General features: G+C 41.5%; 1 long non-coding RNA gene across 1 annotated transcript; it reads left to right on the top strand.

The window, feature by feature from the left end:
* The first annotated feature begins 8142 nt into the window (after positions 1 to 8142).
* On the top strand, positions 8143 to 10434 carry LOC122812182. The gene is made up of 2 exons (XR_006366352.1): positions 8143 to 8280; positions 10402 to 10434. It is a non-coding gene; the product is annotated as an uncharacterized LOC122812182 (long non-coding RNA).
* The last annotated feature ends 6731 nt before the right edge of the window (positions 10435 to 17165 follow it).

The raw sequence follows: 17165 nt of genomic DNA, 5'->3' as shown, positions 1-17165 counted from the left end.
TGATGTTATACAATATGATTGACACCAGCCAAGTTCATCTCATATTCCAGACAGTCCTTCACACTTCTGGCCATGATTTCAGTCTAACCTGACCACGTCTACTTAAGGAGAGTCTGCAATGCTGGATCCCATGGAGGGTGTGAGCTTGAATGCACTCACTGTTTCTAAATGCAGCCCAATACACCTTATCTCTTTCCCCAGCACTCTTGCAGCTTCACCAAGTGATAGTGGAGTGGCATTCTGCACACATCCCTTCATCCCAGAGATCAGCAAATGCTCTTCAGGATTAATATTTTTCATGTGATAAAACTGCAAGCATATTACTTTTCTGGAATATATCATCAGGTCCTAGTAAGACAGTTATTTTAGACTTTTTTTTTCTACAGAATTTCTCCCATATCAGTGGAGCATGAAGGAGTAACTGTAAACTTTAAATGCCTTCTTTTCTCCTCTGTTTAATACCGAGTTTGGAGCACTGGACATTTAAAATAATTGTCTGAAATGGATTGTATATATTTGTAAAATCTTGGCATACATTAACTAAATTATTAAAATTTTCTGCAATGTGTAATTTTCCATCTTTTTACGGTATATAAAGCACAGAAAATCCATATGCTTGCCCTGTGCATGTTTCCCGTGTTAAGTTTCCATTAACTACTTTCATAGGTTCATAAGTAGGTACTAGGGTACCTGCCCGAAGGCATTTATAAGCCTAGCCAGAATGTGTTGGCTTTCGCCGCCCCCTTAGATCAGTGGCTCTGCTGGCCAGAGGCACAGGGTACTAAAGTGATCCCTGGGGTAAACTTTCTGTTTCCCATCCACTCGTCAAAGTTTCTCTTGAAGAGTGCTAGCAAGGAGCTCTGCCTAATGTAGATTGGAATCTTGTTCCAAAGCATGGGAAGTCTCTGGGACAGGAATCTATGCCTCCAGCACGTCCTATTTATTGTTGTGGTGAGGTTTAGATCCCTAGAGTGTGTGGCTCGAGGGGATAAGGTTTTCTTTAGGTGGAGCAACTCCATCAATTCTGGGTTAGACATGGCCTTGTATGTCAGGCAGAGATCACCTCTGAGCAGGCGGTATGCAACAGAGTACAGCTGGAGTTTCTTCAGTCGAGCTGCATAGGGCATCTGTTTGAGGCCAGTGATCCTCTTGCTGAGGTACTTGTGTGGTCTTTCCAGCTGTTGCAGGTGTCTTGCAAGGTACATCCCAAATGGGGTGTTGTACTCTATAATGGGTCTGAAGAGTGATGAGTACAGGGGCCCAATGACCTCTTTTGATCTGGATGTAAACCCTTTTGTGATTAGGTGGGCCACATAGAAGGAATTTCTAACCACTTTGGCAATCTGATTATCAAAGGAGAGATTACTATCTACTTGGGCCCCCAGATCCCTTAAGTTTTCCATTTTAGGGGACTACCACCTATATGTGGTAGTTTGTGGGTACTTTGTTATTTCCAAATGGAATAACTATGCACTTTTTGGCATTTAGCTTGAGGCCATGATTGACACCAGGTATCCATCTCAGTGAGATCCTTTTGGAGGATGTCCGTCTCAGCCGGTGAGTCAATTAAAGCCCATAGTTTGCAGTAGTCTGTGAACTTGGTCAGCCATAGTCCTCCTGTGCTTGTCTGTACCTCTGAGAAGTATATGCCGAACAGGAGGGGTCCTAGGACTGAGCCCTGGGGAACGCCACTTGTAACTGGTTTAGGAGTCAGACCTAGCTCCCGCAACTCTCACCATGTGGGTTCTATCCATGAGCCAATTGGCAACCCATCTTGTGACATAGGGGTTTATGTTCAGGCTGGTGAGTTTATCTAGAATACCAGAATGGGGAATGGTGTCGAAGGCCTTTGCGAGGTCTAGGTAGGCTGCGTGTACCACCTTTCCCTCATCTATAGCCTTGGTAACTGCCTCAAATAAATCCACCAGGTTTAGGAGGCATGATCTGCCCTTAAAGCCGAACTGGGTAGGGTCCAGTGTTTGGAGGTTCCCAATGTCTCTGTTAATGAGTTCCATGATTATGCTCTCCATAGCCTTGAAGACCAAGCTAGTCAGGCTTATAGGGCAATAGTTCCCGGAGTCTGTTGTGGCTCCACCTTTGTGGAGTGGAATAACCGTTGCTGTGCACTACTCTAAGGGTACGTAGCCTGTGGAGAGGCTGAGTTTGAACAGTGTGTTTAGTTGAGGGGTCAGTTAGTCTTTGAGCTCGTGTAGGACGCAGCCTGGGACACCATCCGGTCCCATTGATGCTGTGTTTTTGGCTTTGGAGAGGGCTATTTTAACCTAAGTGTCTGATTTCAGGGGCTCTACATTCTTCTGGTATGGTTATGGGCCCTTTTGGGGGTGAGAGGAGGGTGAAGTTTGCACTGAACCTGTCTGCCAGGATGTCGGCAATATCATTTGGTTCAGTGTATTTTGTGCCATTCTGCACTAACTCCGAGCAGATCTGAGCATTGCCACTTAGATTCTTGACATAGCTAAAGAATGCCTTGTGGTTATCTTTGGAGTCCTTGGCAAGTTTTCTTTCAAAGCTTGCCTTGGACGATTTTATGAGGGATTGTGGTTTCTTGCAGATACGATCAGGGATATCTTCCCATCTTGGGATTTTGCTCTTTTCTGTACTAGTTTCCTCCTCCTATTGTATAGCTTGTTTATGGCAGGGGTCTACCAGAGGAGTGAGTCTTGGTTTTGCTTGGGATAGCACGATCCATGCATTCTTGTAGGTGCCAGTAGAATGCATTAGTAAAGGATTTTGCAGCTTGGACAGCGTTATCCTTTAGCATGGGTGCTTTGAAACTTTCCACCTCCGTCTTAAGTAAAGTGAAGTTTGCTTTTGAAACGTTTTTCACGGTGGTTTCCTTGCCCGGGGGTGGGGGAAGAATGTGGATATCCAAAGTGATTTTGTTTATGGTCAGATCTAACCAGCGAGGGGATGACCTCTGGTGTGGAACACCGGTCGCCCATGTTGGTGATGACCAGGTCCAATATGTCGTCACCTCTGGTGGGAGTGTTGACCAGTTGTTTCAGGGCATTTGAGTTTATAAATTCTAGAAAATGTTGGGCAAGGGAGTTAGAACTTGAGTAGCTCTCCCAGTTAATGTTTGGGTAGTTGAAATCACCCAATATTAGGGTGTTTGGTAGGACCTTTATTGTTACCCAGTGTTGCCAGAAAATGCAGAATGGGGGTCCTGGGACATGGTGGGGGATCTGTAGCAAGCTATAATTTGAATTGCAGTTTTGCCCATTGTTAGTTGCACGTGGATAATCTCTGAAGCATCGTGCTGTGCAACTAACCTGGAGGTGTGGGTATCCTTGATGAATATGGATACTCCCCCACCTTTTCTATTTTGATCCGGGTTCTGCGGCCGAAATGTATGGTAGGAGTTGTAGCCTTTTAGTGCTGGGGTGCTCTCTGGAGCCTTAAACCAGGTTTCTGTTATTGCACATATATCGATTTTCTCCATACTAAGGAGTGCCTCGAGTGCGTGCATTTTGAGGTTTAGACTTCTGGCATTGAGTAGTATTACCTTCAGATTTTTGTTACTTGCGCTATTTACTGCAGTGGGTGTGTCTTTTGAGCCTTGCCTAAAAAAGGCACTATGTGGGTGGCAAGACCCTTGGCCAGTATTCAAAAGCCTAAGGGTAACAGGTGCAAGCCATCTCTAGCGAACAGCGTGGCTTTGTCAAGCATGTCATCCCAGGCAGACAGACACTGGATCCCCTTTGAATGACACCAGAAACTTAGCCAATTGTTTAATTGATAATTTTTTTCTTTATACCGTGGTATCATTCTTGGTGAGGGCAGGATGCTACTCGGGGTCAGGGTCATACTGGCCTGAGCTACGTGATCAGAGAGCTCTTCCATGTCTCCGAGTGCTTGTGTTATGTGGTGGATCCTGGCACCCGAAAGGCAGCTAACAGTAACTGGTTTTGTGAAGTATGTGTTTCATGGTTTGTGTTGGGGGGGGGGGGTGGAGATTGCTTGGATGTCTGCTTTGGAGGGCTCTGTTGCTTTTGCAGATTTTTATTTAGAGCCTCCGAGTATGTTTTCGTGTATTTACGTGTGTTTTTTGCCGGTGCTGGTTTAATGGATCTATGTGAAACTGGTGGTGTGATGCCAGTATTTCCCTTCTCCTCTTGACTGTCTGATCCAGTCTTGGGTTGAGAGAGCTTAGCCTCCAGTTTGGCTGTATAATTGCATCTCTCACATGTATTAGTGTTTGGTGGTAGGAGGAGAGGGTTATCTGTGTACATGAGGCAGTTGTAACATTGCCTCAAAATGCCCAGATTCACCAGTTGGACTGGAGAGTACACCTGAAACTGCCCTTTGGACATGCCTGGACAGGTACAGTAAACTGTTTCACTGAATGGCTGGTAAAGTTGAATAGAGAGCCTTGTCCTTCTGTAGTGCTAGGGTTTAAAAGTGCTTGCTATGAGTTTTGAGAACGTGCCGGGCTGAGAAATGAATGGCTTTGAGTGCTTAAGTTGAAAGTTTGTCTAGTTCCAATGGAAAAATTGAAGAGGAGACATTGTGGAGCTGGGAATATAGTTATACCCTAGCTAACCGGCGCTGCCCGGCACGCAAAACCAGGCAAATGTGGTTTTTATAGCAGGGAAATGAAAGAGATAGAAATTAGCCCAAAATGGCCAATAAACTACTACTTTCTGGGCTGATACCACTCCTCCAGGGACAGATAGGCTGCTCAAAGCTCCCTTCTCTCACAGGTGAACACAGAAACCTCCTTCTATCCAAGTAAGGTATGGGCAAACACAGAGAAATGGCCAATAAACTACTACTTTCTGGGCTGATACCACTCCTCCAGGGACAGATAGGCTGCTCAAAGCTCCCTTCTCTCACAGGTGAACACAGAAACCTCCTTCTATCCAAGTAAGGTATGGGCAAACACAGAGATTTATAACACAGACCTGAATTCAGCACTAACCTGAAAACTGGACTATACTAGCTTCTAGCTTAGAAAGGCAGGAAACAAGTATATATATATATATATATATATATATATACATACATATACACACATACATATATATATATATTTCAGAAAATAAAGCAGATAAAAACAAAAAAAAGCACTTTAAATGCGCAAAAAAAGATGCTTATTGTTATATATCTCAGTTCAGAGTTGTAGTCAATGCCCCTATTAATAAAGTAGGAAGAAACACAAATACAGTAAATGCAGATAAAGTGCAATTTGATATATATATATATATATATAAATATATATATAAATAAAAACAACAGAAATATATAACAGAAAACAAACAATCTGATTTAAACAAGTTACCCAATTAAACCAGAAAAAAAAAAAAAAAAAAAAAATCAAAACGGAGCCCTGTTCCAGCAGTCTTCAAATCAGACAAGTTCTAACTGCACACTCCCACTACTAGGGTGCAGGGGAACCTTCTCCAAAAAAGATGGCCTGGATCAGTGCTCAAGTTATACAAACAAAGCTAGATTCAGCAGGCCTGAATCTGGTCCTATTGACTGTGCAGGCTGTCCTCCTCAGTTCTACAAGGGTCATTCCCTCAAATCATACCCATCTCTACCTCTCAAGCACAACTGGTTGTTCTCCAATCTCCACCACTGAAATTGCACCAACTCTGTGTACCCACAAAGTCACACAACCTGTCACCCCTTGCGAGAGGCGAGTGGTACATGCCCCTTTATTCATCCCCCCTCCTTTGACTCATCCATTGCTAGGGCCACTAAATGAACCCTTGAGGCCTGGGTTGCAGTTGGGGCAACATCTCTCTGCACCACTTCAGGCATGCCACTGGACCTTTTCAGACTGGAACTTTGACTTTGTATCATCCTGGGTTTGTACAACTGGCCTTCTACACCTCTGGTAAGCCTGATTTGCTCAGATGCACATTCGGTGTTGAGATAAGATCTCAATTCCACCTTAGGTCACAGAGTGAAATATCCAGCCATCTTAGGTTGAGCTTAAAGATATCTGTTCATCCTCTGGTCACAAACCAGTTCAGAGCGTTTTGGAATATGTTACTGGTCAAAGTTTAGCTTCCTGGCTAATGGCTGCTGGTTACAAGCTAAGCAGCATGCAGGCTACAAATATGTCCTTCACAAGCTAACTTAATCCATAGCCACCTTCTTCCACAGCCAGTTAACACATCAATGGTCCAGGCTTATTTTACCTAGGTATCCTTTAGCATTTCAAAGTCTCTTATCAATACATACTAACTTGTGACAAGATCATTAGTCTGTTATACATTTTTAAAAATTGCTTGTTGTTAACATTTGTTGTTTTGTGTACTACTCTTCTATACAAAAGAAACCTCTAAGCTCTGTGTTGTAACAATACATTTCCACAGCCTTTTTAAAATTCTATGCACAAATCACTCCACAACCCATATGCTAATAGGTGTGGCATACAACAAAGAAAACTTGGGTTTTGTGGATGCAAAAATGACAAACCCCTCTTATGTAAACTGTAGCTCAGTGTCGCTCACAATTTGCTTAAGTAACCCACTCCTTGAAAAATACAAAAAAAGGAAAGGGAAAAAAAAAAAAAAAAAAAAAAAACACGAGTGACTTAAAAATTGCAGCAGTTTTTCCTCTGAAGTGGAGGAATCCATGCACAACACTAATGGCTGCTTTGAATAAGGATCTCCTGTTATACAAAATAAATACTCCATTAAAAGGGCCTGCAAAATGTGCACAAGTTGCAATTATGCAGTAGGCAGTTTCCAGACATCCAAATACACTGCTATGTTTACTTCTAATTGCTGACCTGGAGGATGGCCGGGTCTGACACCTTTTACCCACCACCCATGTTCTGTGAAGCAAGACATCAAAAAAAAAAAAAAATAACAGAACAGTTAACTCTTAACTGGGTAAACAAAGAAACTGACTATACTTACTGGCAAACATTAACAGTGGATGTTGTCTGGTAAGGGCTGAGAGAGATCTGTAATGATTCATGAAAGGTTCTTTATTTCCTGCCAGAATAGCTTTTGAGGAGGAAAGTGATTTTCACCTAAAATCGAAGAAAAGTGGCCTTAGCAGACTTTATGGAAATACCCTTCCTATGCCCCAAACAGTTTTTGTAGATACATATTATTGGGGTATTGTGGTCTTGCTTCCAAATCACAAAGAAGAATTAGTTTATGTTTGTTGGTTTGTTTTTTAAAGGTCTGTGATTATCCATGGACATTTCTGACCCCAAAGTCTTCTACCTTCTAGGCAGACCTAAGGTAGGTCTCCAATTTATTAATGCCAGGCTCATCACTCATCTTCTCTCCAGGGATCTGCTGCAAAGAAGCTTCTCCGGGGCTGTTTACAGCAGCACAGGTCACAGTTTCTTGGACATCACCACCCTGGACTTCCGCAGTAAAGTGCTGTAGTCCGACATACAGACAACTACTACTCTTCCTTGCTGCAAAGTCAGGGTACCTCACATTATCTAGTGTTGTTGAACATTTGGTACAATGACAAAAAGTCTATCTTCTAACACTCATATTTGTAAATAATCATTTAGGATGGATCACTAGTGCTGGACTCGTGTGGTCTCGTATAGCAGCCTATAGAGCTCAGTGGCATAAGAATACTGTCCAGATCCATTATATTCAAGAAAGTGTCTCCTAAAAAAAAAAAATGAAAAAATACTGCGGTCTAGACAACATCTTTATTATACCATCTTTGTACTGAAAATCAAGCTCAAACGCAGGTGGTCTATGATGATTATAACTCTCCTTCCATACAAATATTTTGGGGTTTCAGAATGGCCAAGAAACCCTTGGTCTTATATGAAAAGTACTGAGCAGTGGTTCCTCAGCTTTATCTTATTTATTTAACTGGTAGGTAAGTAAAAATAGTTTACCGTACATTTACAACAATGGTATATCACTGTAAAATATATGTGCCACATTTGACTCAACACAGTAGAACTTCAAAAATTGAGACTGAAATAAGGAACATGAGGTATAAATAGGCTTACCATACGTCCGGTTTTCCCCCGGACATGTCCTCTTTTTGTGCTCCTGTCCGGGCGTCCGGCCGGTTTTGTCGTTTTGAGAGATTTGTCCGGGTTTTACAATCCCGAGGCAGAATTCAAGTCTACGTATGCGCGGAAGGTAGAAGAGCTCGCGAGAGTCGCGAGACTGTGTTTGCGCAGGGAGAAGCGCAGGACTGTGCATGCGTTAGGGTAGAGGAGGAGGAGGTCTTAGCCACATAGCCGATCTGTCATCACAGAGTGAGTGTGTGTCGGTGTCGGAGTCTCCGTTTTGGTTTTCACTACTCATTCTGGTATGTTTTTTTTTTAAGTCAGTTTAACTTACTGGTGTTAAGTTAATATTCATAACTTAGTGTTAATGATGGATAGTTGTTTCTTGCCGACGATGGGCGAGTTGTTGCGTTGCGGTTGAATACATTTTGGCCATGCCATGTGTTGTGTACTTCGCCTTTGGGTTTTTGGAGTTACTTATTATGGTAATTTGGTGTTTTAATCATCTCTGCATTTTGCAAATCGGTCTTTAATGATGGATAGTTGTTTCAGTCTTGCCAATGGATGAGTTGCGGTTGAAAACATCATTTCGGCCATGCCATGTGTTGTGTACTTCGGCTTTCTGGGTTTTTGGAGTTATGTAAATTTGGTGTTTTAATCTCGGCATTTTGCAAATCGGTCTTTTAGTAAATTCGGCTATTAGATGTAGACCTGTTCTTATACCTCTAATGAAGGGATTTTATTTTTGTGATTTTTGGTCTCCTAAAAAGACTGCTGAGCTTTGGAGCCCCCATTTAGATTATCTTTTTTGAAGGCACTTGAATTAAAGTACAGTAAACAAAATTCTGTGTCTCAAATTTAGTGCTTTGTCTAATTTTAGGGAGCTTTAATATGAAGGCATGGGGTTATTATTCATATCATAGATAAAACTGAATACATCATTAAGATGTGAAATACGTTCAACAGATATGGTTTCAGTGAGTGCTCACAGTATGGCATATGGCATGCTTATATTATAGATAGTTATTTCTCATAAATGCTATTGGAAAGGGTCATTATACTGATATTATTTTTACATGGTTTCTTATCCCATTATTGGAAAATGTTTAGAATTCCTAAAGTGTATATGAATGAAGTGAATTTTCCTTTTAGGTCACTCATAAAAGCAACAGGGTCCAAGACTGAACCCATGACCATAATAGAAGAAAAAATGCTGATCCTTTTTTGTTTAGGATGTCCTCATATGTGGAAGTTACTTTTGATCCAACAGACCATGTCAGCACTGTTCTTATAGATGCCAGGCACTGTTTTGTTATTCTGGGGATCAAATCCCTTTATACTGTGTCTGCCCAGGAGGAATGGATATTCCAACTTGCCGAATTTAAGGTGTATGGGTTAGCTGACTGTAGATGAGTTGTTTATGATATTTTGTCTCTGATTTTAAAGAACAAGTACTTTGTATTTCTTGAACACTAGTATTGTCAAACCCAAGGGTAGCAATGGGTTACTGTTTGGCCCCAACTTTTGCTAATATTTTTGTGGCCCAGTAGGAAGAAGCATATGTGTATCATGGTATATACATACATTATCTTGTGATTTGTCAGCATAAGTTAGATATCTTGGTTATTCATGTATTTTTTTGTGTAGGGTACAGGTTTGTGAGTTGGTAGTTGCTTGGGGTTATCCAGTTGACAAAGCTTATTCAATGGTCAGTGCGGTTTATTATCAACAGATATACCAGATAGCCACCTCTTGTTTACAATACCATGTTACCCTATGCCCAGGACAGTAGAGGTTTAAAGTCCAATATTAAAATGGCAGTAGACATGTTAGCCTGAATGTTCTTTGTATTGTTAGCTAAGGAGGGACAAGCTTGGCTACTACTTGGTTGGGAAACACCCTAACAAATACCAGGAGCTGATTTTAAACTTTTTCAGTATCCCAAGTCTAAATGAACATATTAGTGTTAAATCTAAACTAAAAGTGAATCCGTTAAAAATCACCAGTGGTCAGGCTAACTCAGCATTCCTGATTTAAGATAAGCATGTCCTGGCCTGGCCACAACTTACATGGGTGACCCATGTGAATACCAGCAGCTGGTTTTATGCTTTTTATAATCTGATTTCTATGTGTATATGTAAACAGGAATGTGATTCTACATTTTTGTCTTAACAATGACCGTTTTTTTTTTTTTTTGTTTATTGCTGTTAATGTACATGCGATGGTTCATTTATTTTCTGGAAAAGTTAGTATATATGTACTACATATTGAAAGACTGTGTAAGCAAGTTTTGGGGCCAATCAAAAAATAACCAAACACGAAGCTACTTGTGTTTATAATGTGGAACTGTGTTTATAATGTGGAACTGTGATGTTCTGCATTACTAAAAGACCTTTTCTTTTTTTTTTTTTGTCTTCACCTAGCCTTTTGCCCCACCAAAGAATCTATCGTCCTCTTTTTCGTATAACCAAATATGGTAACCCTAGGTATAAACACTGGAATTAACTCTTGAGAAATAGATGACACCTTTGAACTTTAATGCTTTATTCATTAAGAAATCAGAAAATACCTGGTTCCACCTAGTAGGGACAGTTTTACAGAATACTTTTGCTTCCACTTCTAAGACAAAAGGAGTGAGAGAGCATCACCATTGTTGCTTCTCAAGTGGGAGCCCTGACAAGAAGATTCGTATCTTGATCATTTTTATACCAGACTGTTTAAGGAGAAAGTGACTGCAACGTTTTAGTAGATTACAACAATGGATGTGTTAATCTGCCAAAATGGCAAATCTTATACGATTCCAAAATCTGAAAAGCAGTGGACCTTCACCTCAATATTCTAGGTGGAACATAAATGTGCAGTTCATTAAGGGTCATCTGAGACCACAACATTTGTGGTCTTGAAGACCAGTCTGTAGCAGTTCGACACAGTTGAACACTACCTTCAAGCAGCTGGGATACAATTGAGAACACAAGCAATCATATCATTACCCTGTCCAAGTCTGCATATTAACCCATGATCCTAGGCCTAGGTGTTTTTAGCTGAACTTCTACTGAAATGTTCTCAGGCCACCCCCCCCCCCATTACAAACTCTCAGTACAATATTTCTTCTTTGAAGTGTTCCCATCCCAAGCTCTAATTTATGAGCCCAAACTCACTCACTATCAGGCATTACAAGATTTATTTCAAATCACTTAGCTGCTCCGCATCATTGTGGTCTGTTATGCCATCCAGCTAACTGTGTAGACTTGGAATCTCTTCAAGAACTTGGTCTACTACACTCTGCTAGTCAGCAAAGACAAATCCAAGAACCACTGTATTACAATCCTACAGTCTATTACATGGGATAAGGTTTAATATGTGCTTAGAATGTACCTCTCAACTGTACACATTTTTGCAGAATGTCCAGATTTGTGCCTCATAGTTTGTCAGTTTTTCAAAAAAAAAAAAAAAAAAGTTTTTTGGCAAATCACTAATGAAGTTGGAAAATAATGACATACATTTTAGTTTCAGACCTCATACCCTTCAGAAAATCCATGCTAATGCAAAACCCATAATTCTATCAACTTGAAAAGTTCGTAAGAGCAATATTTAAAATTTGTCCCCATTTTTGGGCATTTGCCCCATTTATTTATGGCTTTGCCCAGACTTTTTGCTCTAAAGAGGTTGGCAGGTATCGTTCGGAAGGTTAAGCCATTTAACAGTAAACATACTCCAAATCTATTTCATTAAAACTCCCTCTCATCTACACTGGTTAGGGACACAACAATATCTTCAATTCCAAGCAAAAGGTACTGTACCACATGCAGTATCACATTAGGAGAGACCATAAAGTCTCTGTAGACTCCCTTTTCTTTTGACTTTCCTCTTTCTACATTGGAAGTGAAAGTACTCCATATACTCTCGTCTAAACTTAAACAAGCTTTCCAGTCTATCAATTCTGCTTCCAATAACTACACCCTGTGAAATCTGAAAGGGAATTACTTTCCAACTGAGTTTTGGTATAAATATCACCATGCCCATTTTCTTGGCAAATACTTAATTGCAGCAGTTAAGGCCTCTGACAATTTACCTCAGATGGGGTAACTTTCTTTCAGTATGGCCCGTCATTTGCAGTTTCAAGTACTACTGGGGTTCAACATTCCTGATCCATTTTGTAAAATGAGATAGCCCTCCACTAAAATGCAAAAAAAATCTAACTGTTCCAATGCACCTAAACTTCATCCTCAAGAGACACCTTCTCTGCTGTACAAGTCTGCAGAGGCACTAATACTTTTTAGATGTACAAATGTTTCTCTAATACTATTATACTGTACAAGTATAATTAACAAGCAGCCTCTGTTTCAGACTGCATTTTAGTTTAATTTTGGCCATGTCTGTGGCTAACCCAAATCATTTTCTGGTTAATAACATTTAAACCGTGCAGCTCTAAAGCAAATCAACCCACAGTTCTCATATTCAAGGCCATATCTGTTCTGTCTGATCCAGAATCACTTTCAGCATCCTCCATTTTACAACCTTTTTTTCCGTCAGCAAAACTGCAGCCTTTTTCTCAGTGTGAATCATGACAAATGCAAACTGCGAGAAGTACCTTAAATGAACAATTACCCTGTTTGTGGGATGCTTGCTCTTATCCAACACAAATCACTTTCTTGTAAAAATTTTAATCCACTGAGCATTCACCTACATATTGTTGAAAATCAAGCAACTCTGTTAGCTAAACCCATGGGCAATAATCTAATCTATTTACAGCCACGTTCCAAGGTTAGAGCAGTCTCTTTCTTTAGTAGACTCTCTCAGCACACTCCATACAAAAGTCTATCGTGGAACATCTGCGAGTCACAATCAAAATACGCAGTTTGGGAGGCAAGCACTGTTAAGTAACTGAAAAGGGTCTGCTTAAAGGTGTATTTGGCTAGGCATCTTAGGGTCACCGTGATCGCTTGCTAGTATGTTCCTAAGTCACCATGACTGACCAGTATACACAATTCTGTCAATTATTCTGAAATGCTTTAATATCCACATGGTTTACTTATAAGAAACATGAATGGCTCTACAAAATGTATGCCTTTAGATACACAAAACTGGTGAAAGGGAGAAGAACATGGCTGTGCAGACTCAAACCTATTTAGGTCAGAAGGAAAAATATGTCTGGGTACAGTTACATGGCAGAATCCACAGCTGAGACAGCAAATCACGAGAAAGTGTTTGGTTACAAAAAAAAAAAAAACAGTTGGAGCAGAACCCTTTGTACAACCACCACCTGAATGCTTTTGACATTAACCACACCCTTATTAACATTCTAGAGTCTCTTTCCCTTGATATTCTGACTATCCAATGGTTCAAGTCCTACCTTAGCAATAGGCAACAGGCAGTTCTCTGGGATCAGAACCTTTCATCCCTCCTGCCAGTCACCCTTGGAGTCCCTCAGGGCTCTATTCTAGGAACTCTCCTTTTTTCACTATTCATTAATGACCTGCATGTAGCAATTCCTCAAGCCACCTGTACACAATATGCAGACGATTCAACAATCATATGCTCAGCTAACTCCCCCTCAGAACTACATTCAACTCAGAAGGCATTCAACATAATTGAGACTTGGTTCTTAAAGCGTTGCCTCCTTATAAATGCTAAAACAAAAAAAGCTCCTACTCTTTGCACCTACCAGTAAGTCCTCCCCAGTAGACTTCTCAATTAGTTTCAACAACAGTACACTCATATCCCCAGACTCCACCACTAAACCGCTAGGAATTACTATTGATAATAACCCTAACTTTGACAGCAATATAAACAACACTATAAAATCTGTAAACAAAAAACTTGGCTCCTTATACAGAATCAAACCCTTCCTAACACCATCAGCAAGAACCAAACATTGCTCACTCTCACTTAATTTCAACTCTTCTTTATGCCTCACCCATTTACACTAACCTAAAAAAATAATAACCTTAGCAAACTAATTCCTACAACAGTATTGTCCGGTTTGCTACTGGCAATCCCTTTAGAACTGTCTGAATCTACTGCAACTAGGCTGGTTAGAACTACAAAATCTTCCATTATTTATGCAACTCACCATTGCCTACAAGCTATTTTACCAACCTAACACTACTCCTATACTCCCTAATCTCATCATCCCCTACAAACACCTAAACTCACTACGCTCCTCTAACAAACGTCTAGCCACCATAACGAATTCCAACAACAAAGCAGGTGATTCCTTGTTCTCTAACACTGTAGGTAAATACTGGAACCTTTTACCTATAGAACTTGCCTTACTTCCCTCTCTGCCTCTCTTTAACTGTTGTAGGCAACACACTAAAGTGTGCTAGCCTGTTTATAGCATTTACAGTGTTTTCTGCTGTTTCCTGAAAAAAACAAAACAAAAAAATATTATCTTTTCCCGCCTTTGCTGAAATAGACTAGTCCGGATTTCAGGTTTTGCTGAATTCCGGACTGTGGTATAGTTTCCTGTGTTGCCCATATCCTTACTTGGATAGGAGGAAGCTTCTCTGTTCACCAGCGAGAGTGGGGAGCTTTGAGCAGCCTCTCTGTCCCTGGAGGAGTGGTCTCAGCCCTGAAACTAGTAGCTTATTGGCAGTTTTGGGTCAATTCCTCTTTCAGTTTCCCTGCTTTAAAACCCGCATTTGTGTGGTTTTGCATGATTTTGCAGATAGCGCAGCATCGGGCAGCGCTGCTTAAACGGGTTTAAAGTATTCCCGGCTCCACAAAGTCTGCTCTTCACTTTTTCCCTTAGAACTGTTCTAAGTCTCAAAGTAAACACTCTATTTTTCATTCTAAATCCCTGCAGTTGCTCGTATAAGTAATCTTATAAGTAATCACTAATAAACTAAAGCACTACATCCTCTTATACTCCCTTTAAGTACTTGGCTCCCTATTGGTCCTTTTTGATCTGGCAAAAAGTAGTCCCTTATACTATTCTGGCATGTCCAAAAGTCAGTTTCGGGTTTACTCTCCAGTCCAGCTGGTGAACCTGGGAATCTTGAGGCAATGTTACAACTGCCTTATGTACACAGACCACCCTTCTCTGCCTCCCAACAAGCTCAAATATATATGTGAGAGATGCAACTATATAGCCAAACTGGAGGCTGAGCTCTCTCAACCCAGTACTGGCGCAGTCAAGTCAGGAGGAGAAGGTAACCACACACACCACAAATCCAGTCTCACATAGACCTATCGCAACAGCAAACCAAACACATAAACACACAAAAACATACTCTGAGGCTCTAAATAAAAATCTCCCCAAGCAGCAGAGACCTCCAAAGCAGACTTCCAAGCAACCGCTACCCCACAACAATACCCACGTATCACATAGTTCACAAAGTCAGTGTGCCACACAGTCACAGCCCTGGCTAAACACACCTAATACACTTGTAATAGGTGACTCTATTGTCAGACACTCGTCCCACTCACCAGGCTGAACAAGGAGAAGGTCACTGTAAGCTGCCTGTCTGGTGCCAGGATCCGCCACATAACACAAGCACTCAGGTCACTCCAAAGCAAGTACAAATATGACTCGGTCATTGTCCATGCTGGTGTGAATGACCCGAGACGTACCTCCCTGGACTACATGAAAAGAGACAGAGGAGTTCTCTGATCATGTAGCCAAAGTCGGTATGACCCTGACCTTGAGTAGCATCTTACCCTCACCAAGAATGATGCCACAGTGAAAGACAAAATTATCAATTTTAACAATTGGCTAAAGTATTGTGTCATTCAAAGGGGATCCAGTGTATGTCAGCCTGGGATGACATGCTCGACAAGCTACGTTGCTTCACTAGGGACGGCTTGCACCTGTCACCCCTGGGCTTTTGAATACTGGGTAAGGCTCTTGCCACCCCCATAGTGCCTTTTTTAGGCAAGGCTCAAAAGACAAACCCACCTCCATAGACAACACAAGGAAAAAGAAACTAAGGGTAATGCTGCTCAACGCCAGAAGTCTAAACATCAAGATGCATGCACTCGAGGCTCTCCTCAGTATGGAGAATATCGATATCTGTGCAGTAACAGAAACCTGGTTCAAGGCTCCCGAGAGCACCCCAGCACTACCAGGTTATACCTCATTACCATGCTTTTCGGCCCCAAAACTCAGACCGAACCACAAAAGGAGGGGGAGTATCCATATTCAAAGATACCCACACCTCCAGGTTAGTGGCACGGCACGAAGCATTGGAGACCATCCATGTGCAACTAACAATGGGCAAAACTGTCTTTCAGTTTGTAGCCTGCTACAGACCACCCTCCCAAACTCAGGAGCCCTGCTCGGCTTTCCTGAGAACACTGGAGAATATGAAGGTCTCTCCAAACACCATCATATTGGGTGACTTCCAACTACCCAAACAGACTGGGAGCACTACTCAAGCCCCAACACCCTCGCCCAACAGTTCCTAGAATTTATAAACTCAAATGCTATGGAACAACTGGTCACCACTCCAAGAGGGGAAAACATATTGGACCTGATCATCACCAACATGGGCACTCTTATGTTCCATACCAGAGGTATACCCCTCATTGGTAAGATCTGACCATAAATTAATCTCACTGGACATCCATATCCCGTCCCCACCCAAGGAAACCACGGTGAAGAACTTCTCAAAAGTAAACTTCACACTTCTCAAAACTGAAGTGAAATCCTTCAAAGCCGCCGGGCCAGTGGAAAATATGGCCCAAACCGCAGAATCCTTTACAAAAGCATTCTATGGACACCTACAGGAATGCATGGATCGTGCTATCCCAAATAAAACCAAGACTCACTCCTCCAAAGGCAGGAGACCTGTCTGGTGGACCCCCAGCCATAAATAAGCTATACAACAGAAAGAGGAAGCTACTACATGATAGAGCAAAATCCCAAAAAGGGAAGGCATCTCTGATCAGTACTAGCAAGAAACTACAATCCCTCATAAAATCATCTAAGGCCAGCTTCGAAAGAAAAAATTGCACAAGACACTAAAGATAATCACAAGGCCTTCTTTAGTTATGGCAGGAACCTGGGTGACAACTCCCAAATATGCTCGGAGTTGGTGCAAAATGACAAAAAATATACTGAACCCACAGACACTGCCAACATCCTGGCAGACAGGTTCAGTGCAAACTTCTCCCCCCCCCCCCCCCCAAAAGAGCAAATGTCTATCCCAACAGAGTGTAGCCTCCCTGACATCACAGGTGAGAG

This window comes from Protopterus annectens, chromosome 9.part0 (genome assembly GCF_019279795.1).
Source record: "Protopterus annectens isolate FY-2018-M chromosome 9.part0, PAN1.0, whole genome shotgun sequence".
Taxonomy (NCBI): domain Eukaryota; kingdom Metazoa; phylum Chordata; order Ceratodontiformes; family Protopteridae; genus Protopterus; species Protopterus annectens.
This window is presented reverse-complemented; position numbering and strand designations above follow the sequence as displayed.